At 41.9% G+C, this 25,119-nt stretch overlaps 1 long non-coding RNA gene across 2 annotated transcripts in view; it reads left to right on the top strand.

The window, feature by feature from the left end:
* Positions 1–20,103, top strand: part of LOC124520454 (uncharacterized) — a 35,460-nt gene extending 15,357 nt beyond the window's left edge. For both annotated transcript variants that reach the window (XR_006964323.1, XR_006964324.1), the window contains 3 exons: positions 3,103–3,333; positions 3,622–3,753; positions 19,955–20,103. This is a non-coding gene — a long non-coding RNA (uncharacterized LOC124520454). The remainder of the gene's footprint in view (positions 1–3,102; positions 3,334–3,621; positions 3,754–19,954) is intronic.
* The last annotated feature ends 5,016 nt before the right edge of the window (positions 20,104–25,119 follow it).

The raw sequence follows: 25,119 nt of genomic DNA, 5'->3' as shown, positions 1-25,119 counted from the left end.
CTGTACTATAAACAAGTTTGAATATAAAAATCTACATGCACAAAATTGATATTCTGCGGCATTATCAAGAATATTATAAAAATCACTGCTGTAGGGATCCTTTGCTTTAGTGTGTGTGATAGAAAACATAATGGGGGCTTTGGAGGCAAACAGGCCTAGATTCAAATCCTTGCTTTGTCATTTACTGCCCTTGGAATCTTGGGCAGTTTCTGAGACTCAGTTTTCTCAGCTGCAAAATGGTGATGATAATACCCAGTTCATAAAATTTTAAAATATCCCCGCAAATAGAGGATACTTAATTAATGGTAGGTAGCTTTTATTATATTATTTTCACAGTGTATTTATTTTATTTTATTTTTTAAACGTTTATTCGTTTTTTAAGAGACAGAGAGAGACAGTGCGCAAGAGAGGGGGAGACGCAGATCCTAAGCAGGCTCCAGGCTCTGAGCTGTCAGCACAGAACCCAACATGGTGTTGGAACTCAAACCATGAGATCATGACCTGAGCGGAAGTCGGATGCTTAACCGACTGAGCCACCCAGCCGCCCCTCACAGTACATTTAAACTATAATTTGATATTTAAAAAATTACCAACCTGTACAGAATCATGTATGTTATATAAAGTGAGGCCTACCTGGAAGAGTGACTTGTGTAACCTGATCACTTGGAAGGAGCTATTTCTCCATCAGTTCCCCTGAGTGCCTCAAGATAATCCCACTAGTCCTGGGTTGTCTTTCCCCTGGAAGGAGTGTCTTTGGGATTGGTAGTCTTCTCAGGTTCTGGGAGGCCAAAGGAATCCAGGTCCCTTAGTATACCATGTGTCTTTCTCTCTGCCTCTGGATTCAACAGGAAGGAGTCTGGGTCTGTGTTAGTGGGTTGGATAAAGAAGAAATGAAAAGAGAGGAAAAAGGAAAAAAATTGAACATGAGTCCAAGTCACAGTTCCCATTGGAGCCCCAGAAACCATCTTTCTCCCTTGGGCAGGACAGAAGGAATTAGAATCTTGCCATCACGGGGCTTGTCAGACCACATGGTGTCATGCTTTTGGCTGTGGGTGTTTGGAAGGCATCTGTGGGTTGTGCCTGCTGAATATTCATTCTCATGTCTTATAAAAGTAACTTGACTTTTTTTTTTTCCTTTGGGAAACTAACCTTCTCCCACTCTTATCCCTGTTCCAGGTCCAGGTAAGCTTCTAGGTAAGCCTAGCAATTAGCGTGTTCCATTCCTCTGGCCACAGTGATTGGTTCAAGGTTGGCAATACAATCCAAAGCTGGACCAATGAGGCTCAACCTTAGTGCTTTTATTGGCCTTCTTTCCCCCTCAGGGATGCTAAGCTCTGGGGATGTAAGCCTGCTTCTTCTGCTTCAACCCTCTAGAGAGAGCTTACCGCAGAGTGGAGTACACAAGGCAAGAGACTCCATGCTCATATATCATTCCAGTTCCTCCATCTTGTCAGGCTTCCATTTTTAGTTACTTGAGCCAATAAATGCAGTTCTTCCAGTTTCTCTGTTTTTTTAATCAGGTTGATTTTGCTTTTTGACACTTGGAATCAAGAGAGTCTGCCTTTATGGAACTGGAGTGAGTGGACAAGGCAGCCAAGATGTGAGGGGGGTTGGGAAACCATATCCTATAGAAGTCATAGGGAGACCAGCAGTGTTCACCCCTGTGTGAGGGGCTGTTGCTGGTTGGGGCTGTTGCTTGTCTTTTCTAGTTTGTGCTCTCAGGAGTAGAGCTAGACCAAAGAGAAGTAGTTACAAAGGAATAGATGGTAAGTATGTTCTTTCCAATGGTGATTACTGGAGAAAATAGGTGGAAATTTCCAGTGTGGGAGTGAGCATCCCATCACTAGAGCTGTCTGATTCCAGGAGGCCATACTGACCCTCCTGGGAAGGCTAGCTGGCTAGTGAAGGGGAGATATATTTAGACTTACTTTGAGCCCCCTTTCTATTTTGGGACTTTCTGATTAGATGCAAATTGTTTGTAAATATCATTAAGCCTGCAATATGTATAAATAAGCCAATATTTCACTAACAAGATGTGCTTTTGTAAGGACTGTGTCTTGCTCACCTCTCTAGCTCCAGTACTAGCATAGGGCAGACAGAGGATAAGTAATCTGGTGATGAAAAGCAGATGCCTGCAGTCTAATCCTGAGTCTGTCACTTGTTTGATGAGTGATCTTGGGCAAGTGACCCCATGCCAGTGAGGTTGTATTCTGTCTCTAACATGGGGATCGTATTACCTGCTGCCTAGAGTTGACCTGTGGATTGGCCACAAGGCATGGTAAGCACTTGTCTGATAGCTGTTATTATTAGGTGTTCAACCCCTGCCTGTGGAGTAAATGAACAAAGGTGCTGGGGGAACCCCAGAGATAACCCTGTCTACTGGTTTTAGAGAGGAACTCAGGGTGAGTTTGGGAGGAAGAGAAAGTGTGACAGTTGAGGAGAACTCAGTTCTGCTCTTGCTACAGGACACAATGCCTATTTCTTACTGCTCCCATGTTTTTTGGCGGAATTCTATTTTCTTCTTTTCTGGATAAATTGCCATGTATCTTATGTTAGGTTTTCTAATAGCTGGGTGGGAGAAGGATAGGGATCCTGTTCAAGTGATTTATGGGGGGCAGTGTTCTCAGGAGATGGGGAGTGAGCAGGACTGGTTACATAATTTTTTAGGTCCAGATACTAACATATATTTAGTATGAGCCTAGGTGGCTCAGTCGGTTGAGCATCTGACTCTTGATTTTGACTCAAGTCATGTTCCCAGGGTCATGGGATTAAGCCCCACGTCAAGCTCCATGCTGAGCATGTATCCTGCTTAAGATTCTGTGTTTCTCTCCCTCTGCCCCTCTCCACTGCTTGTGCACACTCTCTCAAATTAAAAAAAAAAAGATAATAACATATAAAACCTTTTTCTTCTTTCTACCATTTTTATTCAACTTGCCATGGTATTTTTATTTGCTATTTAATGTGGTTCTAAGTAAAGGAAAATGAAAAAATTTTAACTATTAGCATGAATTTTACCATTTATCTTCATTTTGTGCAATGCCAATTTGAAAGGCAAATATCACCAAAATTACGTTAATTTGTATTTCTGTGGTTCATCCCCAGAAGGTGCCTCGTCAGAAGACACAAACACAAGCCAGACCCAGGAAGATTGGAAGGGAGGGTGTGCAAGGCAGAAAGATACACCAGCACCTGCCGTGATGCATCTTGGCTGAGAAATTTGAGCCAGGAACCTCCCCTTCCCACAGGCTACCCACTCCAACCCACAGTGGAAGGAGACCCTAAGCTTATTTCAACCTCCATTCTGGGACATACAGTTACCTGCATGGGGGATAGGTGAGAGGCTTGTTCTTGCCACAATGCTTGCCAAATGTGCCATGGCATTGCCAGCCAGAAGAAGGGACAGCTACCATTTTGCCCAACCCCACCTTTCCTAATGTCTGCACTCAGGCCCCTGCCAAGGGCAGAGGGCTTTTACCATCACTGGACAGGGCAGGGAGGGAGAGGTGGGGGAGAATGAAAGGTGTTAGGAAGTAGAGGAGGCAGAGAGGTGCTGGGAAGTGGCACTACCTGTGAACCAAGACTCTCAAGTCTCTGTTCATCTTTACTGTCTTAATTTAATAGGACTTCCCCTACAAAGCAAATTCAAAGATAAAATTATTAAGAAGTTCAAGATGGCAAGTGCAGAGCATTAAACTCCAAGCAAGAGGCCCTTCTGAGCATTGGACCCTGTGTGATTGCCTTGATCTTATACTTGTGAGTATCTCTGATCTCATTCTGTGCTTCTTCCATTCTTGATCTCTTCTGATTGTGTATACCCTAGGTAACTATCTTAATTTGCTCCCAACATTACTATATTCGATGAACCAGCTATCTAGATGCCTGCAGGTCCAGGAGCCCTGGCCACTATTCCACCCTTGTTGCCTTTTATGGTAATTGTACCCATCTTGTTTCATATGGTTGAGTGCTTCCATTTGTCTTTGCTATTCTGGAATTTCACTTTTTTGTTTTTCCTGGGGAACACAGTTCTGTTACAGCATCTCCTATAAAGGACAGCCACGATGGAGCTTCTTGGGGTACTGTTGCCAACCTCACTAATACTTTCTGATCTCATTGGTAAAGGGGGAGTCCTCCAGGCCTTCCCAAGGAGCATGGTTGGCTGGTGGGTCTTCCTGTCTTATATGGTAGGCCCATTCTAGCATGCCTACTTCTCTGAGCTCATCAGACCTCCCCTCCAGTTTGCAATGGCAGCTGTGGCATCTCTGCATTGTTCAGTTTGGCTCATTGCTTTTCCTAGTCTTTTAAGAGCCTCCCACCAGCATATTAGAACCAACCCCTCGGGCCATCCTGTGGCACTGGAGAGAGGACCCCTTCACATCAACAAACTACCTTATCGAGCTTATATCTTACCTGCTTTGATCTATCACCCTTGGAATCCTCCACAGACATTCTCCCTCAGTTTGGTTTATGAACATTGGCCAGATCTGATATATAATCCCTTTCTTTCCTCAGTAAGCCTAGCATTTTCTGAGTTGGTCTATGCTAAGGTTTTACCCCCATGATCAGTCTGGTGGCCAGGAGTGGAGGTGGGACAAATCTATAGGAGGGAAGATATTGTTTTATAAAGCACCTGACTCATTTTTAAGCAAGGTAGAGTGTTTATCTTCCAGTAAGGGAACAGGGACACTTCAGCAGGTCTACAGGATTCAGGACTCTCTTGGTTTATCTCTACAGATAGCCTCTCCCAAGGATCATTGTCCCCTCTTTCCCTGTCAGGGCCTTGTCTTTGGTGTAAAGGGATGCACTTGGCATTCTTTGAAGTTCTGCCATTCTTAGAGTGCAGTCCTGTGCCTGCTCTTCAGCTCTGGTAGCCCGCAAGCTGTGGGAGGTAAGTATCTCTTTAAATTATTGCCAAATAGGCCCTCTGGAATTGTTTATCAATGAATCTGTCATCTTCTTTCTTCAACACATTGAAGAACTTAGCAAGAACCACCCAATCCCAAATGGTCTGTTTGGTTAGCATTTGCCCCAGACCTTTCAGATGCCAGAGGGATTGTACTATCTGGTGTTCCCTTCAACTTCACCACTGCCTCTTCTTTGTAGGTGGAAGTCTTAGCAATGGCATTGCTGTGGCATGCATTTTGTTTCTTAGGACTCTTTCTGGTACCCACTGTTTTGGACTGGTTTCCTTACAAGCAGAACCTGAGATGGGGTTTATTGTTTAAATAATTTTTTGATCTCAAAAATAAATAAACATTAAAAAAAATTAAAAAAAAAAGGGGGGGGTGCCTGGGTGGCTCAGTCGGTTAAGCGTCCGACTTCGGCTCAGGTCATGATCTCACAGTTCATGGGTTCGAGCCCCGCATTGGGCTCTGTGCTGGTAGCTCAGAGCCTGGAGCCTGCTTCGGATTCTGTGTCTCCCTCTCTGTGCCCCTCCCCAGCTCACACTCTGTCGTCTCTCCCTCTCTCAAAAATAAATAAACATTAAAAAAAATAATAATTAAAAAAAAATAATAATTTTTTGAGGGAGCAAAAAAGGAAAAGGGGAATGAGGAAGCAAGACAAGGTGACAAAAAGCTAAGTAAGAATATGGTCTCAATAGGAGTCCTATTGTAGCCTGATGTCCCCAGGGCATTCTGGAGCCCTCACAGGATCATAGAGTTGACCCCACCCTGGCAACCTGCCTGTTACATCCTCCCCTGTCAGTCCGTGGCCTCTTCTTTGATCAAGGAGCACAGTCTGTTGTTCTTTTCAGAAAACTGTCTCAGGGGAATCAGATCCTCAGCCTCAGGAGAGAGAAGATCGAAGTTTGGCCTTTGGCCCAATTTCTTTGGAAAACAGTTTCAGGCTTGAAGATATTTTAATTCATTGTAATGCTTGATATTGTCTCTACTGGGATGGCTTTTGGCACAGGGACAATGAAGAGACCTAGCAAAGTGTGACTGTGGAGCCAGGTTTGCTTTCTGGGATCTCATAGTTGGATAATTATGGACACAACAGGAATCCTGTTACAAAGGACTTTGTCTTTGTCTCCCCTTGGTTCCTGGGATGTTCACTCCATGTTCGCTAATTACGAACTGAGTTAGAGAATCAATATGAAGAACTTGGGGTATAAGAATTGATTTCCTTTTTTTCAACCAGATGTTATAAGTGGGCAAGAGAGGGAAGGATGACAGGGAAGGAGGAGGGTGTGGTGGTTCAGAGCCTGCTCCCAGGAGTCACATGGACCTGGGTTGGAGTCCCAGCAATGACTCTTCATAGCAGCATGGCCTCAAGCATGTGGCTTCAGTTCTCTGAGCCTCACTTTTCCTCTTCAAGGATGATACCTGTTTTTACTTCATGATGCCGACATAAGGCTTAAATGAGATCCTGCATGAAATAGATTGAGCACTGGGCATCTAGTGACTGCCTAGTAAATATCAACTATTATTGATGGTGGAGTGTTTTCTGAACTTTTTTGGGCAGTGCACATTCTAGAGGTGGCATGATAGTGTAGAAGATGCCAGATCTTTGAAATCTGAGAGAATTCGCTCCCATTTCTAAATCTGCCACTTCCTAGCTCTGTGACTGTGGGCAATTTGCTTTCCCTCTCTGATCTGCCAAGAAGGAGTAAAATACCTGCACTGCAGAATTTTGGTGGAAAAAGCATACAGCCCAGGTTATGGTTCACTCAGAACTTACTCAGTTCTCTTTCTTCTTTTCATTTTACAACAAAGAATGTTTAGCCCATGTGTTTATTTTCTCACATGTGGCTTGCGGCCAAAGTTGGCAGTTAGATTTTTAACATTTCTCAAGGATAAGAGGGTAAGGCACAGAATGGGTGAAAGCATTAATTAAATGCTGGCTTTGGAAGGCAAAATGCTACAGCATTCCAAAAGGAAACTAAGTATTAATTGGAACAGAAATATTCAGGATCAAATAAGCAAAGACAACAAGCTCTGAGATGCTATTTTAACCGCAGGAGATGGAACCAAGCTTTAGGAGTGTCTGCTTGTCTTAACCCTTAATTAGGATGACGATGGAAGGGAGGAGACTGATGGCAGTTGGTATTCATTGGGTCCTTACTCTTTTCTAGGTGTGGTGCTAAGCACTTGACATGCCATATTTCTTTTAATCTTTCTAATAACTCTGTGAGGGAGATATCATTATCCCCATTTTACAGATAAGGAAACTTCCAAGGTCATTGGCTAGTAAGAGGCACACTAGTATTAGAGTCAAAGCCTGAGTGTGGAGCCCCAGGTGGTAAAGCCTCACCCCAGTGTATCACATGGACTTCCTCCCACGGACCAGCACTTTGAGGAAATATTCTGTTCCCTTACCATTTTTATAAAAAGGGGTTTTCCTAGCAGCTAAAATGCTCTTTTAAGGGCAATAAGTTTGAAACAATATTTCATATTGCTTATAAGGTTTGTTTTTAATAATTGGAGAAATGCTTCTTTCCAATGGTTAATAAACTAAGCATGAAATAATATTTACAATAGTAAAATCTGAATGTCGAGAAGAAAAAAAAGGGGCTCAGAAAAAAAATGTTTAATAGTGTTATCTCTGGTTATTTGGAAGGATTACCTCTTCCCCCTACCTCAAGTTTTTATTTAAATTCCATTTAGTTAACATATAGTGTATGGAAGGATTACTTCTTTACATTATTTTTACTTTAATTTTACTTCTTTTTCTTCCAAGATTTCTGCAATCTTTATTTATTATGTTGATAATCAGAGGGGGAACAAGGATAAACATTGGGAAAAATTATGTTGTATGTTGTTAGTGATCAGAGATCCACAATTGTGTAGAAAATAAACACTTGTAGAACCAAACTATGCAGATTGGGGGGGAAGGGGCAGAATCCATCAGAAACTTTTCTTGTCTGTTAACATAGGCTAAATTCATTTGGAACAACAAATTTGCCCCACCAAGAGTGACTGACATAGCTTCAGATCCAATGTATCAGTCTAATGGGTGCAGCATGAGCGCAGTGTGACCACCAGCTGTGAATATCCAGGGCTGGGACACCAAGATGGGACACTGATGAGTGGGGACGGTCTGTGAGAACACGTTCTTACATGGATGAGGTGCCTGGGAGAATGGCAGACTTCACACCACCAGCTAGTTTTCTGTATGGCCCCAGGAAGTCTCGCATTAGAGATCTTTAAAACAAAACAAAACAAAACAAAGCGAAACAAAAAACAAAACTCTGTTAGCCTTCACTTAAAATTTTGAGCTCTAAATACTATCATTAAAAAACAAGATACATCATTTAAACATTTCCAATGTACCAAACACTGTCCTAAATACTAGGATATAATAGTGACTAGGATGAGGTTTCAGTTCTTTTTTTCTTTTTTTTTTTTTTTTAAGATTTTATTTTTAAGTAATCTCTACACACAACATGGGGCTCGAAAAGCCCCAAGATCAAGAGTCGCATGCTCCACTGACTTAGCCAGCCAGGCACCCGGGTTTCAGTTCTCATAAAGCTTACATTCTACTTCTACATCAGTTTTTAAGTCAATAGGCAGAGTTTGTATTATTCTGTATAAATACTGTTCTTTGTTCAGCCAAAAGTTATGCTCTGATACTTTTTTGTTTCTTGTTTTTTATACAACTGCTGTTTTTTTTCTAGTTGATGCGGTCCTTCAGTATTTGTCATTTGCTTAGTTTTCAAGGTACTTATTGCTCTTTATTCCCATTGCTGCTAAAATCTGTCAAATGCCTATCAATAATATTTCTAAATGTTCAGAGACATCGGGTACTCCATTCAATACTTTGTTTCTCCTCTCCTCTCTCCCCCTACCAGAGACATCTCTTCTGCTTCCTTACATCTTTCTTCTCTCATCTGGACAGCTGATACTTGCCCACACTTGTGCGTTGGGCCCTCTGTTTCCTGGATTCGGCGTCTTCCCTTGTGTTACTGTGTTCCTTATATATTCTTCACTACCTCCATAAGAAAGATTGCTTGGGAGATCTCGCATAACTGATTATGTAGCTGGGCTTCCCTCATACTTGGTTCATAGTTTATCTTTGTACATAAATGTTGACTGAAAATGATTTTCCATCAGAATTTTGAAGCTTATTGAAAAATCTGGTGCAATTACAACTTTCTTTGCTTTGTAGGTGAATATTGTTTTTTTCCTCTCTGGATTCTTTTAGGGTTTTCTCCTTATTTCAGCACAGTGACATTTCTCAATGATGGATTAAATTTATTTTTCTGGGTGTTTGGTGGGATTTTTCAATCTGAAAACTCATGTCTGTCCATTTGGGAGGTTTAATTTCTAGCAAAAGCTCTGTTAACTGACTTCTACTTAATTGCATTGCTAGATTAACCCACACTATCCATTCTGCCTGAAAAATATATTGACAAATGCTCACAGCATTCTAAATGCTCATACATAGGAGTAAATAAAACCCATAGTTTTTATTTCCATCAGTTGACTTGTGTGCTAATTACCACTATCAGTCAGTTGCATTTGTTCCCAAACCTGCTTATGCCAGTTGCACTTGCTATTAGAATTTTATAAATTAGTTAAAAATTGTACCTACCAATGAACTTAAGTATGAAAAGAGAGTTGTTACCAGGAAAACCAGGTTGAAAACTTTGGGAAAAAATGGATGAAGTCAATTTGCTTAAGTAAAAGACTGGGAAGGGGCGCCTGGCTGGCTCAGTCCGTTAAGCAGCCGACTTCAGCTCAGGTCATGATCTCGCGGTCCGTGGTTTCGAGCCCCGCATCGACCGCTTAACCGACTGAGCCACCCAGCACAGCTGAGCTGTCAGCACAGAGCCTGGAGCCTGTTTCAGATTCTGTGTTGCCCTCTCTCTGACCCTCCCCTGTTCATGCTCTGTCTCTCCTTGTCTCAAAAATAAAACATTAAAAAAAAAAGTAAAAGACTGGGAAAATGCAAACTCTAGAATAATTCAGCACTCAGATTGCTTTGACAGTGGCTTTAAGTTCTTGTTCTTTTTTTTTTTTTTTAAGTTTATTTATTTTGAGAGAGAGAGATTGAGAAATTGTAGAGGAGGGGCAGAGAGAGAGGGGGAGAGAGAGAATCAAAGGAGGCTCCGTGCTGTCAGTGCAGAGCCCACCTCGGGGCTCAAACTCATGAACCATGAGATCATGACCTGAGCCTAAATCAAGAGTCAGACACTTAACTGACTGAGCCACCCAGACACCCCAGTTATTGCTCTTCTTTAAAGAAATTGAAATCGGAAGTTTTAGACAATGCATTCTAGGAAATGCACTGGAAATGGCTTAAAGATCCAGTTAGCAGACCGATACTCAAAGAAAAATCCTTGGCCTGAATGAAAAGATTGGTGAATGAGTGCATATTTATGTTTAAAGCAAAAATAAAATGGCTACAAACTTACTTTAAAGTGTAGAGACCTGACAGTTGTCACTTAATCAAATGATAAAGTTGACATCACCAATACTGGATCAAACTGTACCTCCTGATAGGATGTACTGAGAAGGGATACCATGTCCCTGCAGTGGTATTTTGCCAAAAATGTAAAATGCCAATCTCTTCAGAAGGAAACACAAGATAAACACAAGTTGGGGGATGTTCTACAAAATAACTGGCCTGAACAATTCAAACACGTCAAAGTCAAGAAAGACAATAAAAGGCTGAGTAAAGGTGATCAAAGAGACATAAGAACTAGATGTGTGGCTCTGGATTGGGTTCCAAACAGGCAAAACGTTAAGATGTTTTTAGGACAGGGCACCTGCGTGGCTCAGTCCTTAGGCATCGACTTCAGCTCAGGTCATGATCTCATGGTTTGTGAGTTTGAGCCCCACATCCAGCTCTCTGCTGTCGGCACAGAGCCTGCTTTGGATCCTCTATCCCCTGCCCCTCTCTCCCCTCCCTGGCTCTCACTCTCTCTCAAAAATAAATACACTTTTGGGGCGCCTGGGTGGCGCAGTCAGTTAAGCGTCCGACTTCAGCCAGGTCACGATCTCGCGGTCCGGGAGTTCGAGCCCCGCGTCGGGCTCTGGGCTGATGGCTCGGAGCCTGGAGGCTGTTTCCGATTCTGTGTCTCCCACTCTCTCTGCCCCTCCCCCGTTCATGTTCTGTCTCTCTCTGTCCCAAAAATAAATAAAAAACGTTGAAAAAAAAAATTAAAAAAAAAAATACACTTTTTTTTTTTAAATGTTTTTAGGACAATTGATAAAATTTGAAAATGGACTATAGATCTGTAGATTAGATAATAGTATCGTATCAATGTTAAATTTCCTGATTTTGATAACTGTACATGATTGTGTAAGACGATGTCCTTATTAGAAAATATACTCTGAGATATGTAGGGATAAAGGGCTATGATGTCTCCAACATACGTACTTTCAAATAGTTCAGAAAAAATGACATGAAAAAAATACAGAGAGAATTATGAAGACAAAGCAAATGGGGCTAAATATAAATAACTGATAAATCTGGGTAAAGGGTATGCAGTTCTTTGTATTGTTGATGCAAATTTTCTCTAAGATTGTAATGATATAAAAATACAAAGTTACAAAAATATATACAGTAAAAAATAGACATTTATTTTGATAATCTATTGTAATTATTTCTATAATCAAATTTCCTTGTAATTGGCCAACCCTGGAGCTTCCCAGGCAAGAACAGATTATGGTGTCACCAGGTTGGTGTTTCAGGGTCATGGGTTGAATGTGGAAGAGCGGAAAGCATTGAGGCTGGAGAGAGGCAGAAGGCAGATGGTGAAGATGTGCTTTACAGCTTAAAGGACTTGAACTTTGGGAAACTGGTGAAGGACTGTTAAGGAGAGAGTTCTGTGAACCCATTTATATTTTAGAACAGTCACTCTAGCTGCTGGTATGCACTGTGAATAGAAGAGGAAAGGGGAAGATGCAGGACTGAGGCTACTTTAGTTACTTAAAAGGGGAGTAACCAGATTTTGTATTACATTTGTGGCAGTGAGGATGGACACAAATGGAGGGATTCAAGACCACTTTAGAGGTGGAATCATCAAATGGGAGAACTGACCAAAGTCACAGGGAGTGGGAACAGTACAAGTTGACTCGAGTTACCTTCTTTAGGTGACTAAGTAGATGGTGATAATATTAACCTGGCAGGGACTTTAATGCAAGAAACGGAGGAGGAGTAGAGTGAGAGGGTAGAGCAAGATGATGAGTTACATTAGATCATGATGAATTTAAGCCTCAGTGGGAATCAGATAGATAGACATATGACTATGTGCAATCACCTCCCCCTCAGTTCATAGCACACAAAGAACATGTATCTTAGAATTGGTCAAGTATGAAAACTCTGGCAGATTGCTTTCCAGTTTAGCTGTTCTGTTATTCTCTCCCATCAGCAGTGCAAGAGGATTGGTTGGTGTTTTCCCATATCCTTGCCAACACTTGGTATTTCCTGACTTTTTCATTTTTACTAATTTGATGGGATATCTAATGACAGTTTGTAATTCGCTTTTTACTAGTAAATTTAGGCTTTTTCTTTTTCTTTTTTTAAAACTTTTTTTTCACGTTTATTTATTTTGAGAGGGAGAGAGCTCTTGTGGGGGGGCGGGGCAGGGAAGAGGCAGAGAGATAGAGAGGGAGAGAGAGAATCCCAAGTAGGCTCTGTGCTGACAGCACATGAAGTGGGATACCATTTCACAGACCATGAGATCATGACCTGAGCAGAAACCAAGAATTTTGAAACGCTTAACCCACTGAGCCACCCAGGAGCTCCTAGGCCTTTATCCTTTTCTTTTTTTGCTTATTAGCCACTCAAGTTTCCTCCTCGGTAAATTTAAGTGTATCTCATTTGCTCATTCTTCTACTGGGTTTCCAGTTCTTTTCTTGTTGATTTTGAAGGAATTTTTGAGTGTTGTAGATATTAATCTCTTACCAACTTTAAATATTGCAGGTATCTTTTCCCAATTTTTCATCTGTATTTTGTTTATGAAATCTCTAATTAAAAAAAATTTTTTTTAATATTTATTTGTTTTTGAGAGAGAGAGAGAGAGAAAGAGAGAGACAGAGCATGAATGGGGGAGGGGCAGAGAGAGAGGGAGACACAGAATCTGAAGCAGGCTCCAGGCTCTGAACTGTCAGCACAGAGCCCAACATGGCCTCAAACCCAAGAACCATGAGATCATAACTTGAGCTGAGGTTAGATGCTCAGGTGCCACCCAGGTGCCCCTGAAATCTCTAATTTTGGTGTAATCAAATGTAATATTTTCCTCTGTGTAATGTCTGCTTTTAGAGTGTCAACAGGTTCTTTCTCACAGGTCACACAGATAGGAGTTTCTATTAACTTTATAATTTTACTTTTTATATTTATGCCTTTGCTTTTTTGTAATTCACCATTGTGTATGGTCTGAAGTAGAGATCCAACTTTATTTTTCACATATGGTAAACTGGTTTTCCCAACATCATCTCCAAGAAAATCCATCCATGTCCATTTATTATTATCTAACAAATTGCTATGTATACCTGGGTCTATTTCTGAGCTCTTAATTCTGTCCATTGGTTTATTTGCTCCTTTATATCAATGCATTGATGACTTATTGTGGTTTAAAATATGCCTTAACAACTAGTAATGTGGATAGTCTTTCTTGGTTCTTCTTTTTCAAAATTTGCTTAGCTGTTTGTAGACATAAATTCTACCAGTAACTTATAAGAAATATATTTGATATAGATATTTCAAAAATAGAATCTAATAGTCTCTTGAGCAGTGAGTTTACTTTTGTTGAAACTAAGATTCATATTATATATGAATTATTCTTATTTTATGTTTACTATGCTTTATATTTTATTATTTTTTTTCTTTTCCTTCCTTTCATTAAATTGAATTTTGTTCTGTTGGCTTGAAATACATGCATTCTATTTTTATTTTATTTATTTATTTATTTATTTTTTAATTTTTTTTTTAATTTTTTTTTTTTAACATTTATTTGTTTTTGAGACAGAGAGAGACAGAGCATGAATGGGGGAGGGTCAGAGAGAGAGGGAGACACAGAATCTGAAAAAGGCTCCAGGCTCTGAGCTGTCAGCACAGAGCCCGATGGGGGCTCGAACTCACGGACTGTGAGATCATGACCTGAGCCGATGTCGGACGCTTAACTGAGCCACCCAGGTGCCCCATGCATTCTGTTTTTAACGAATTAAGACAAATATTTGTAGTTATCCTCCCTAATAATGTCTTAAACATAATACTGTCACTATTTTCCTCCTGAACAAGACAAAAATATTAGCATGTTTTCACATCCCTTATTTTTTCTCTTTTGTCTCCACTCGACAACTCTTTTCTCTTTTGTCTCCACTCTTTTGTCTCTAGACTTTGTCTAGAATTTTCATTTTGAATTGTTAGAGATTGCTATGGTTAATTTCATGTGTCAACTTAGCCAGACTTCAGTACCCAGATATTTGGTCAAAAGCCAGTCTAAATGTTTCTGTGAAGGCATTTTTTACAGGTTAGCATTTAAATCAATAGGCTTTGAGTAAAGCAGATTAGACTATATAGTGTGGGTGGGTCTCATCCAATCAGCTGAATGCCTTAGGAGAAAAATGTCAGAGGTCCTCTGAAGGAGAGGGAATTCTGCCTCTAGACTACCTTCAGACTTGAGCCCAAACATTATCTCTTCCCTCAGTCTCCAGCCTGCTGGCCTTCCCTGCAGAGTTTGGACTTGGCAGCCCCCGACAACTGCAGGAGCCAATTTCTTAAACAAAAAATTGTTCTCTCCCTCTTTCTGTCTCTCCAAACACATCCTATTGTTCCTCAGAGAACCCTGACTAACGTAGGTATATACTTAGATTTTTTCTTCAACCATTCTCGAGAATGGTGTAACCTTGAATCTAGAATTGAGATTTAGGATTCATTCTCTTAAATCTGACTGGCTGGGTTTGAATCCTGTCTGAATCACTTACTGCATGATTTTTTGAAATTTTTAATTGAAATATTATATGCGTATACAAAGGCAAACATATAATTAAGGTACAGCTCAATGAATTTTCAGAAAATGAACACACTGGTGTAACTAGTGAAATAAAAAACCAAAACATTACTAACACTCAAATTTTCCTTATGCCTATCAGCAGTCAGTCCTCATACCCTTACTAAGGTAAATCACAATTCTTACTTCTAAAAGAGTAAATATTTTTTTATTTACTCTTTTTTGTCCTATCAATTTTTGCATTTTATATACAAGGAATCATACAGCATGTATGTTTTTGTATCTATCTTATTATGCTTAACCCTTTTTTTGGTATGATTAATTTCGGTGGCTGTATGTAATTGTAGTCTGATCATTGTTGTGTAGTATCTTGCATAGTGTTTCATGATATGACATACTACAATTTATTGATTGATTTTACTTTTTATGAGCATTTGGTATTTTCCAGTTTTCTGTTTGTTTGTTTGTTTTTCCTATTATGAATAGAGTTACTATAAACATTCTAGTGCATGGCTTTTGGTGAGCAGAGGTAGGCATTCCTGTTGAGTATATCACTGGGGGTGGAACTGCTGGTTCTTCAGGTATGTATAGTTCAGCTTTGGTCAATACTGCTAACCAAATCTCCAAAGTAGGTGTGTCAGTTTAGACCCCCATCACCAATGTCACCCGCACATGATATTTTTCTGTTTCTTTTAGTTGTCCTGGTTCTGGTTGGTTTGTATTACCTTGTGGTTTTTTGCATTTTCCTAATGACTAGCAGAGCTGAGTACCTTTTATCAGACATTTGGTTATCTTCTTTTGCAAAAAGATCTTTTGTACCTTTTCCTAAGGTGTTGTTGGCCTTGTTCTAGTTTATTAGGGTGGAAGATTAAGTTATTGATTGAAGCCTTTCCTCTTTTCTGATATAGGTATTTGAAGGTATGCATTTCCCTCTAAGCATTGTTTTAGCTACCTCCCATAATTTTTTAAAAATATTTTTAACACATTAATTTTTGAGAGAGAGAGACAGAGACAGAGCACAAGCAGGGGAGGGGCAGAGAGAGAAGGAGACACAGAATCCGAAGCAGGCTCAAGCTCCAGGCTCTGAGCTGTCAGCACAGAGCCCAACACAGGACTTGAACCCATGAACTATGAGATCATGATCTGAGCGAAAGTTGGATGCTTAACCGACTGAGCCACCCAGGCACCCCTACCACATCCCATACATTTTGACATTATGGTTGTGTTTTCATTCAGTTCAAGATGGTTTTTAATTTCTCTTGGGAATTCTTCTTTGACCCACGGATTATTTAGAGATATGTTGTTTAATTTCCAGATATTTGAGGAATTCTGAGATTTCTTTCTGCTAATAATTTCTAACTTAATTCCATTGTGGTTGGAGAACACACTTTGTATAATTTCAGGCCTGTTACATTTATTAAGACTTGTTTTATGGATTAGCATATGCATCAGATTTTATTTGACTTTCAGAAGCTTTTAGCCCAGCTCATTTAGCCTCCTGCCCTCCTGCTTTGGAGTCCGCAAACCTGTGGTCAGGAAAATCAAGCGTGTCTGAAGGCTCCTCATTTCTGTTTTTTCCACTCTAGCCACCAGCAATAGAAGAAAGCTTTGATGGTTTCCCTTTCCCCCAGTAGTGGCTGTCTGCCTGGGCCAAGTCCCAGTCCTCCACCCATGTCCCGATGTGGCAAATGCCGCCAGGGGAGTGTATCAGCTGCTGATCTGATAGCTCTCCAGTGAACTGTTCTCTCCTCTGTGGGGTGTTTAGTCCTTTCAGTCCTTATTCCAAAGTCCTTGACATCTGGAAAATGTGATTTTTTTTTTTTGGGGGGTAATCTGTCTAGGTTTTAATAGTTGTTAGTGTCAGGGTTGGCCTGTTTCAACCTCCTACATTCTACCCAGAAGTGGAAGTTGTTTTTCCTATTTTAGATAACAGCATACTTTGCTATGCTGTTTACTCACCTTTATTTTACATATGGCTTGTAGCATTCGTATAGATTTGTTTCTCCTCTCTTTATTCTCCTCCTCCTCCTCCTTTTCCTCCTCTTCCTCTTATTCCTCCTCCTCCTTTTTTGAGAGAGAGAGAGCAAGAGCGAGAGCAAGAGAGCATATGAGTAGGGAAGGAGCAGAGAGAGAATCCAAAGCAGACTCCATGTTGTCAGCACAGAGCCAAATGTGGGGTTTGATATTGCAAACTATGAGATCATGACCTGAGCTGACATTAAGAGTCGGATGCTTCACTGACTGTGTCACCCAGGTGCCCCTTGTTTCTCTTCTTGCTGGAATACTAACTACAAAAGAATTTTCAAAGAATATTTCCAAAGAGAATATTGTTTTGAGTGATAAAACTGGCACTTTTTATATAGATTAAAATTCTGAGGGGTGCCTGGCTGGCTCAGTTGGAAGAACATGTGATTCTTGATCATAGGGTTGTGAGTTTGAGCCTCATGCTGGGTGTGGAGATTACTAAAATAAATAGGTGGATGGATGGATGGATGGATGGATGGATGGATGGACAGACAGACATAAACTTAAAAAATCCAGTTTTGATGCTCTTTTCCTTTAAAACTTTTGAAAATACTGCTTTTCTTCATAATAGTATTATTCATAATAGTCCCAAATTAGAAAACAACCTAAATGTCTATCAACAGTAGTACAGATAAATAAACTTTTCCTATATTTCTACAATACAGCAATGTTTCTAACTGGAAACGATGTTGCCTCCCAGGAGACATTTGGCAATGTCTGGAGATATTTTTTTGGTTCTCATAACTTGTTGGGAGAGGGAAGAGGATTGCTATTGGCATCTACTGGGTAGAGACTGAGGACACTGCTAAATATCTTGCATTGCATAGGACAGTCTTCCCATAAAAGAATTATCTGGCCCAAAATATAAGCACTGCTGAGGTTGAGAAACTCTGCTCTATTATCAGTGAGAATAGATGAACAATTGCTACATGGATGCAAACACATAACTCCCATAAACATATGTTGAGCTAAAGACGCCAGATACAAATTAGTATATACAGTGTGCATATATTTATGTAAAATTCAAAAATAGAAAAAAACTAATTCATGGTGTTAGCAGTTAGGATGGAGCTGTCTGTGGGGTACAAATGGTGACTGGTAAGGGCCAATTAAAAGGGCCTTTTAATATGAGGGTTAGTTACACAGATGTATTCACATTGTGAAAATCAAGCTGTGCTTTATAAATGGTGAGATACAAATATATAATTATTTACATATATAATTATACATTATGTGATATATAAATTTTATATATGTATATGTATATATACATACTTATATTGGAATAAATGTTTTTCAGAATTCCATTGTCTGCTTTTAAGAGATGATCTGTTCTTCCTCTTTGGAAGCATTTTCTCTTTGTTTTTGATATCCTAAGCTATCATTTTAATGTGAATAAGAGTGGGTTTATTCATACATATCTGTTTGTCACTCTACGAAATGTTTTTTGTAAATTTTTAAATGTTTATTTATTTTTGAGAGAGAGACAGAGTGTGAGCCGGGGAGGGGCAGAGAGAGAGGGAGACACAGAATCCAAAGAAGGCTCCAGGCTCTGAGCTGTCAGCACAGAGCCCAACGTGGGGCCCAAACTCATGAACCACAAGATCATGACCTGAGCCAAAGTTGGACACTTAGCTGACTGAGCCACCCAGCCACCCCACTGTGAGATCTTTTAATCTAAAGTCTATTCTTTCTTTCTAATCTTGGGAAAAAATTTTAGTTATTGTTTCTTCAAATATTTTCTTACCTATGCTTATTTTTTACCCCTTCTGGGATTTTTATTATCTAAATGCTGACAGGTCTGCTTCTCTCTTCCATATATGTCTTGTAGCTTCTCTTCTATAGTTTATTATTTTTTCATCTCTTCCCAGTTATTCCTCTGGATGATTGTCTTGACTGGAATTTCCAGTCTCACTAATTCATTCTTCAAGTTTATCCAGGCCACTGAATGGGTAGGAACAACTGTTGAGTGGTCTTGAGCTATTTTCCCATAAAGGCAAACAAAATGGAAATAAGGTTGACAGGAAATACACAGTTTCTTAAAAAAAAAAAAAAGAAGTAAAAATAAATAAAATAAGTTTCTGCATTCTGTTATTCAACCAATCTATAAAGTTCCTTTTTAAAAAAAAACAGCATTGGTTTTTAATTTAATATTTAATATTTTAATATTTAATTGATATTAAAACAGTTAATATTTGCAAACCAGCTTTGCTAATTTTTTTTTTATTATTTTTCAACATGAGTATTTGTTCTTGAGTCATTTTACAAACTCTTCTACATTTTTGAAGGTATTTGTTGTGCTTATTTGAATTGTCTGTTCTGGCCCTTCAGCTGGGCTTTATCTGATATTCATTGGCTACCCTTTTGACTTTCTTTTGTGGTGTTGCTTGCCTTGGTTATTCTAATTTGTGATCACACACACCAGCTTTCCCCTTGGGGGCTCATCGCCTTGGTTGGGAATGTGTGTCCAGGCGGAGGGCTGAAAGGATTGGCCCCTGTTGTGTTCTGCAAAGTTTTAAGAATGTGAGTATGTGTGCTCGGGTGTACACCTCAAGATGAGTGCCCTGGCCTTCCAGCCTGGAACTAACCACTGCTTCTTTCCCTGTCCCTGAGGAGTCTGGCTGTACTTACCCTTGGGCACTGCTCTTTCCAAGAGCTGTCTTCTTTGGCGGACATCCCCTTGTCCTCAGGCTGTGGGGCAAGGAGGAGTGTCCTGAGCCAGGCCATTTGTGTGCACCTGCTGTTCTCGGTTCCCAGCCCAGCCAGTGCCCTGCTGCTGCTCTGTCTCCAGGCACTGGCTGGCAGGCAGTCCCACCCTCAGCCCCCATGGAAATGCAGGAAAGAGCAGCTCTAAGGCCCTCTTCAGAATCTGTTACCTGGTTGGCACTTGGCTGTCCTCCTATTCCCTACGCCACTGTTTTCCATCTCCATTGGGACCCAACCAACTTCTGGCTTTCCAGAGGGATTCCTCACAGTTTTGACAGGACCTCAGACTCATCCAGCTCCTTATCACTTTCATTTTTCCTCCAGGGTCGGACTGTGGTGAGGGAGCCAGCAGCCCTTTGTTAGTTTATCATGTTGCTGGAAACCAGAAACAGCAGTGAGAATGGACTTTAAAAGCAGCCTCTTGAAGACTCTTAAATATGGAGAACAAACAGAGGGTTACTGGAGGGGTTGTGGGAGGGGGGTGGGCTAAATGGGGAAGGGGCATTAAGGAATCTACTCCTGAAGTCATTGTTGCACTATATGCTAACTAATTTGAATGTAAATTTAAAAAATAAAATTAAAAAAAAACCAACCTCTTGATAACCATGTGACCTCAGGCTGGTTATTTAAGTTTGGACATCTGTGAAATATGGCTGATAATGGGTTGCTTCAGAGGGTTATTGTGGGTTGGCACAGCACTGGCACATAGTATCAGTTAATCATATGAGCTATTGTTATTATGACAGGGTGTAGGCCATCATCAGTGGGGAGCTGAGGCTGGTGGTTAGAATTGTGGATTTGAATGTCACATCCCTGTGGTAATGAAGAGTGAGGAATTAAGATGGTGTAGGGAGGGGTCCTGGCATTTAAGGGTTAGTGGACAAAGAAAGAAAAGGAGAGGGAGACGGAGGGTGTATCTCAGGAAGAGATAGGGCCACAGAGCCAGGGGAAAGGAAAGTCTCAAGAAAAGGAAGGGGGTCGTCTGCAGAACCAGAGGCTCTGGAGAAAACAAATTTTTGTTTTTAATTTTTTTTTTAGCAGTCAGATACTCCTTGGTGAATTTAGATCGGTTTTAGTGGAGAGGAGGGGACAGAAGCCAGATTATAGCCAGTTGGGAAAGAAAGAGGAAGTAAAGAAGTAGAGACATGTATAGACCTTTCTTCCCAAATATTTGGCTGTGAAAAGAAGGAAAGAGATTAAGGCGATGGCTGGGAGAAGTGTCCAGTCAGAAGAAACACAAGTGGGTTTGTTTCTTTCAACGTTTATTTATTTTTTTTGGGACAGAGAGAGACAGAGCATGAACGGGGTAAGGGCAGAGAGAGAGGGAGACACAGAATCGGAAACAGGCTCCAGGCTCCGAGCCATCAGCCCAGAGCCCGACGCGGGACTCGAACTCACGGACCGCGAGATCGTGACCTGGCTGAAGTCGGACGCTTAACCGACTGCGCCACCCAGGCGCCCCAAAGTGGGTTTGTTTCTTGTAGGTAGAGAGCCAACTCCATCTCTCCCATCTCTTTCCCCTTCCTTCTTCCCTTCTCCTTCACCCCTTTCCTCTTCCTTCCTTCTAGTTCTCTTCTCTAAGCTTAACTTTGGATCATTCTGCAAATGAAGCAGGTGACTAGGAAGCTCTGGGAGAGAGAGTGCAGCCAACTTGAGGAGGGCAGGGTGAACGGGGAACAGCACTTGCCCTGAGGAGCAGAGCAATGGGGTCCCAAGCCCAGGTGTGCCTTGGATCCTTGCCCGTTGTTGCAGGTGGGGAGGAGCCATATCAGTGTAGGTAGGTTTGCGATGGGGAGAAATGGGGTAGGGGAGGAAAGTAATCAGGGCTTCTGCCAATGTATTTAGTTTGGTTTATTAAGAACCTCAGGAGTCTTGAAATGGGCATCTTCATCTTTCCCAGAGACGGGTAATACTCTCTTCTCACAGAGCTCTGCACAAGACTGGGATAAAGTGATGTGTGTGGAAGGCCCTTGTGAGTTGTGAGCTGTGCATTGCTGGCAGAGGAAAGGTATTCACTGAAAATATCTAATTTTGCCTGATTATTGGCTCAGATGATGCCAGGACTCCATTACACAGTGATGACCCCTGGGGGGACGCAGGCACAGTGTCCATGGTGTGACCCATCCTTTTTGGAGTGATTTTATTTTAAGTATCAGCAGACTATTATGAGGTTCCCCCTGATTACTTAGAAATGAGGGAATCAGGGGCGCCTGGGTGGCGCAGTCGGTTAAGCGTCTGACTTCAGCCAGGTCACGATCTCGCGGTCCGTGAGTTCGAGCCCCGCGTCAGGCTCTGGGCTGATGGCTCGGAGCCTGGAGCCTGTTTCCGATTCTGTGTCTCCCTCTCTCTCTGCCCCTCCCCCGTTCATGCTCTGTCTCTCTCTGTCCCAAAAATAAATAAACGTTGAAAAAAAAAATTAAAAAAAAAAAAAAAAAAAAAAAAGAAATGAGGGAATCAGACTGCCTCCTACAGTCCAATACTGAAATGAACACACATTGAAGTGCAGCTGGAGGGGGCTGCGTAGATCCCAGCCTCAAAACCTTTCACGCCCACCAGATGTCTTCACAGGTTGACTCGTGACAGGTATTTTGGGCCCAGATGCTATTTGTGGAGATAACATCTCTACCACTTGGGTCTCTTAGATTCTGTTTTCAGCTACTTGTTGTATTTGTGTGTGTGTGGGAGATGCATATGTGTGTGTGTATGCATCTGTGCAGATGTGCACATACATTTAGGGGGTGGGATCTATCCGCTATATGCAGAAGTGCCAAAAAGAAAGAATGGTAGGTGGAGGGTGTACAGCATTCTTGATCTTCTAATATTCTGATTGAAAATACCCATAAAGCTGAGAACAAAAGGCATTAAGAGCCCTCGATTTCTAAAGGGAGGAGCTAGACCAGTTATGCAGAACATGCCAAATGGGGATCAAAAAATCTGGTTCCATTGCTGCTTTGGGAGTATAAAGAGGCATGTAAATGATGGAGAGAGAGTGACCAAGAGCAGGAATCCCTGCCCACACATACCTCAAAGGAAGGGCAGGAGGCTCCCTGAGAACCACTGAGAGAATGTGGTATCACCTTGAGTTCAGAGGGCAATCTGGAACAGATGCCTATTCCTTCCTAAAACTGAAAGCAAGAGGTTGTCTAGGGGCGCCTGGGTGGCTCAGTTGATTAAGCATCTGACTCTTGATTTTGGCTCAGGTCATAATCTTGTGGTTTGTGAGTTCAAGCCCCGCACTGGGCTGCGCGATGATAGCATGGAGCCTGCTTGGGATTCTGTCTCTCTGTCTCTCTCTGCCCCTTCCCTGCTCTCTCTCTCTCTCTCAAAATAAATAAACTTAAAGAAAAAAGAGGTTGGCTAGAGCCTGCCTGAGGAATCAGAGCTACCATGGGTGTGTGGTGGGCTTCCAGCAAGGACCCTGAAAAGGAAACCCAAAGGATACTGTCCTTGGGATTGGGTCTCAGGGCACAAGACAGAGACAGCAGTGATTAGGTTGGCTGGTGTGTGTGTGAGTGTGTGTGTGTGTGTGTGTGTGTGTGCATGTACACATGCATGCTTGTGTGTGAACTGGAAATTTATTCTCCCTAGGCACTGTTGGGAGATACTCATTATGCTCAGTTTCTCATTCAGAGGTGCATCTTGCAGTGGCCTCAACGCTTCCCACTAGAATCGTCTTCTGCCTCCAGAATTCTCTGGAGGTGACTAGACTAGAAGGAAACCTGGTGCCTCAGAGCCTACGCATTTCAGCAGCTTCTCCTTGTCTTGCAATCCTCATATAGAAATAGAGGCAGGGTTGTTGGGCCTGTCTGGGCCTGGTAGCCAGGGATATGGCCCTTCCTGACCTCCACTCTCCTCGAACCTCCAGACGTCCTACTCTTGCTCACCAGTTTTCTAACCTGCTATCCCAGGCCAGAGAAATGAGGTAACACAGCTGCCACCAGTGCTGCCCAGTGCTGAGTGCAGGAGCTGTGAGGTCGGGGCTGCCAGCAGAAGTGCTGGCCCAGCTGAAACAAGGACCAAAGAGTGGGAAGGGTCACCATGTACCACACTTTGGACAGAGAGTGTGAAGTCCCAGTACTACACAGAGAGGGCTGCTTCCTCGAGATTTCTCAGCCCTCTTTGGAAGCTCTCAAAGAGCCCAGGAGTGCTGGCACATGCTATGACTCGGGCTCCCCTTCTGTAGCCTGCATCTCAGATCGAGTGGGACACACTCACATTATTAGGCCTTTTGTTCAGAAAGGGTTGCACATTTCATCAGCCTACAGGATTCTAAGCCTGGCTTTATCACTTAACAGTTGTGCGACTCTGCTTACATGTGTGTGTCACTTCCCCTCTCTGAGCCTCGCTTTCTTCATCCTTGATCAGATCTATTCTAAACGGTTGCTGGAGGAATAAAATGAGATAACACACATAAAGTGACTTGCATAATGTCTGGGAAAGGGTAGGACATACAAATTGCTTTCTTTCCCCATCAGCTTTACCTGAAGCCTGGTCCCTAATGTGGTAGGGTCCCTTCCCTAAGGAAAGAAAAAACAAAAAACCTCAAGGTAATCTATGTGCATATGTGACAACATCCCTCATGACCTTGTAACAACGTGAGACCACTTAATCAGACTGCATGTTTGTATGTGTTACCATATATGGGAGACAAAGAAGAAAATATATAAAAAACCATGCCATGTGGCATTCAGGGCTCAGTTCTTCGGGTATGAAGCCAACTGAGTGGTGCCGGCAGGAATAAAGTTGCTTCCTGGAAAGAAAAGCCTTGGTGTCATGACTCTCTGTGCGAGAATCCTGCTACATTACTTGGGGGCTCGTCCAGGATTTGGAGATGGTGCATTTCCACCTCCTTTGCTGCAGGAGATATGAATCCCGGAGGGCCGGGAGAGGCAGCCTTACCTGGAGCCAGCAGATGGCTTGATCCACAGGAGACTAGCCCTCCCAGTACCAGGGTAAGGACCCTGTGTGCGCCAATGGAACCCATAAGGCCCAGGAACCAGCTCAGGGAGCGCTGCCCATCAGACTGGTAAGAACCAGGGTTCATTTTGGCAGGCCTGCCCCTAAGAGGCAGAAGGGGAGCCTGATCACCTTCCAGAGTTGCCCTAGTAGTTCCACAACGGATGAGGAACAAAGCCGCAACTCTAAGGCACTGAATGTAGGGAGATCAATGGGTTAGAGTTGCTGTGTGACTGTGTGTGGGGACTTGTCTCTCATTCATTTCCTGGGTCAATGACTATGATAATTAGAGCCAACTGTCTTTGGATAGTCTACCTAAGAACGGGGACTTTAAGGAATATTCCCAAATAGCTGCTGAAACTCTTCATTTTGGGGAAATTCCCTGTCTTCTCTCAACTGACATTGACTGCCTAATTCCACTAATGGAAAACGAAACAAAACAAAACAAAAGAAACCTGGAGTCGGCTCCTCTGTCTGATCTGACAAGATTTAAAACTGGGAATTCTTTCTCTGCCTTTTGCTGGCACCTGGCC

This window comes from Lynx rufus, unplaced genomic scaffold, assembly GCF_022079265.1.
Source record: "Lynx rufus isolate CCGP_SWC_20201006 ecotype Redwood Valley unplaced genomic scaffold, mLynRuf1.p SCAF_1, whole genome shotgun sequence".
Classification (NCBI taxonomy): Eukaryota; Metazoa; Chordata; class Mammalia; order Carnivora; family Felidae; genus Lynx; species Lynx rufus.
Note: the sequence above shows the minus strand (reverse complement) of the source record. Positions and strands in the feature narration are given on the sequence as shown.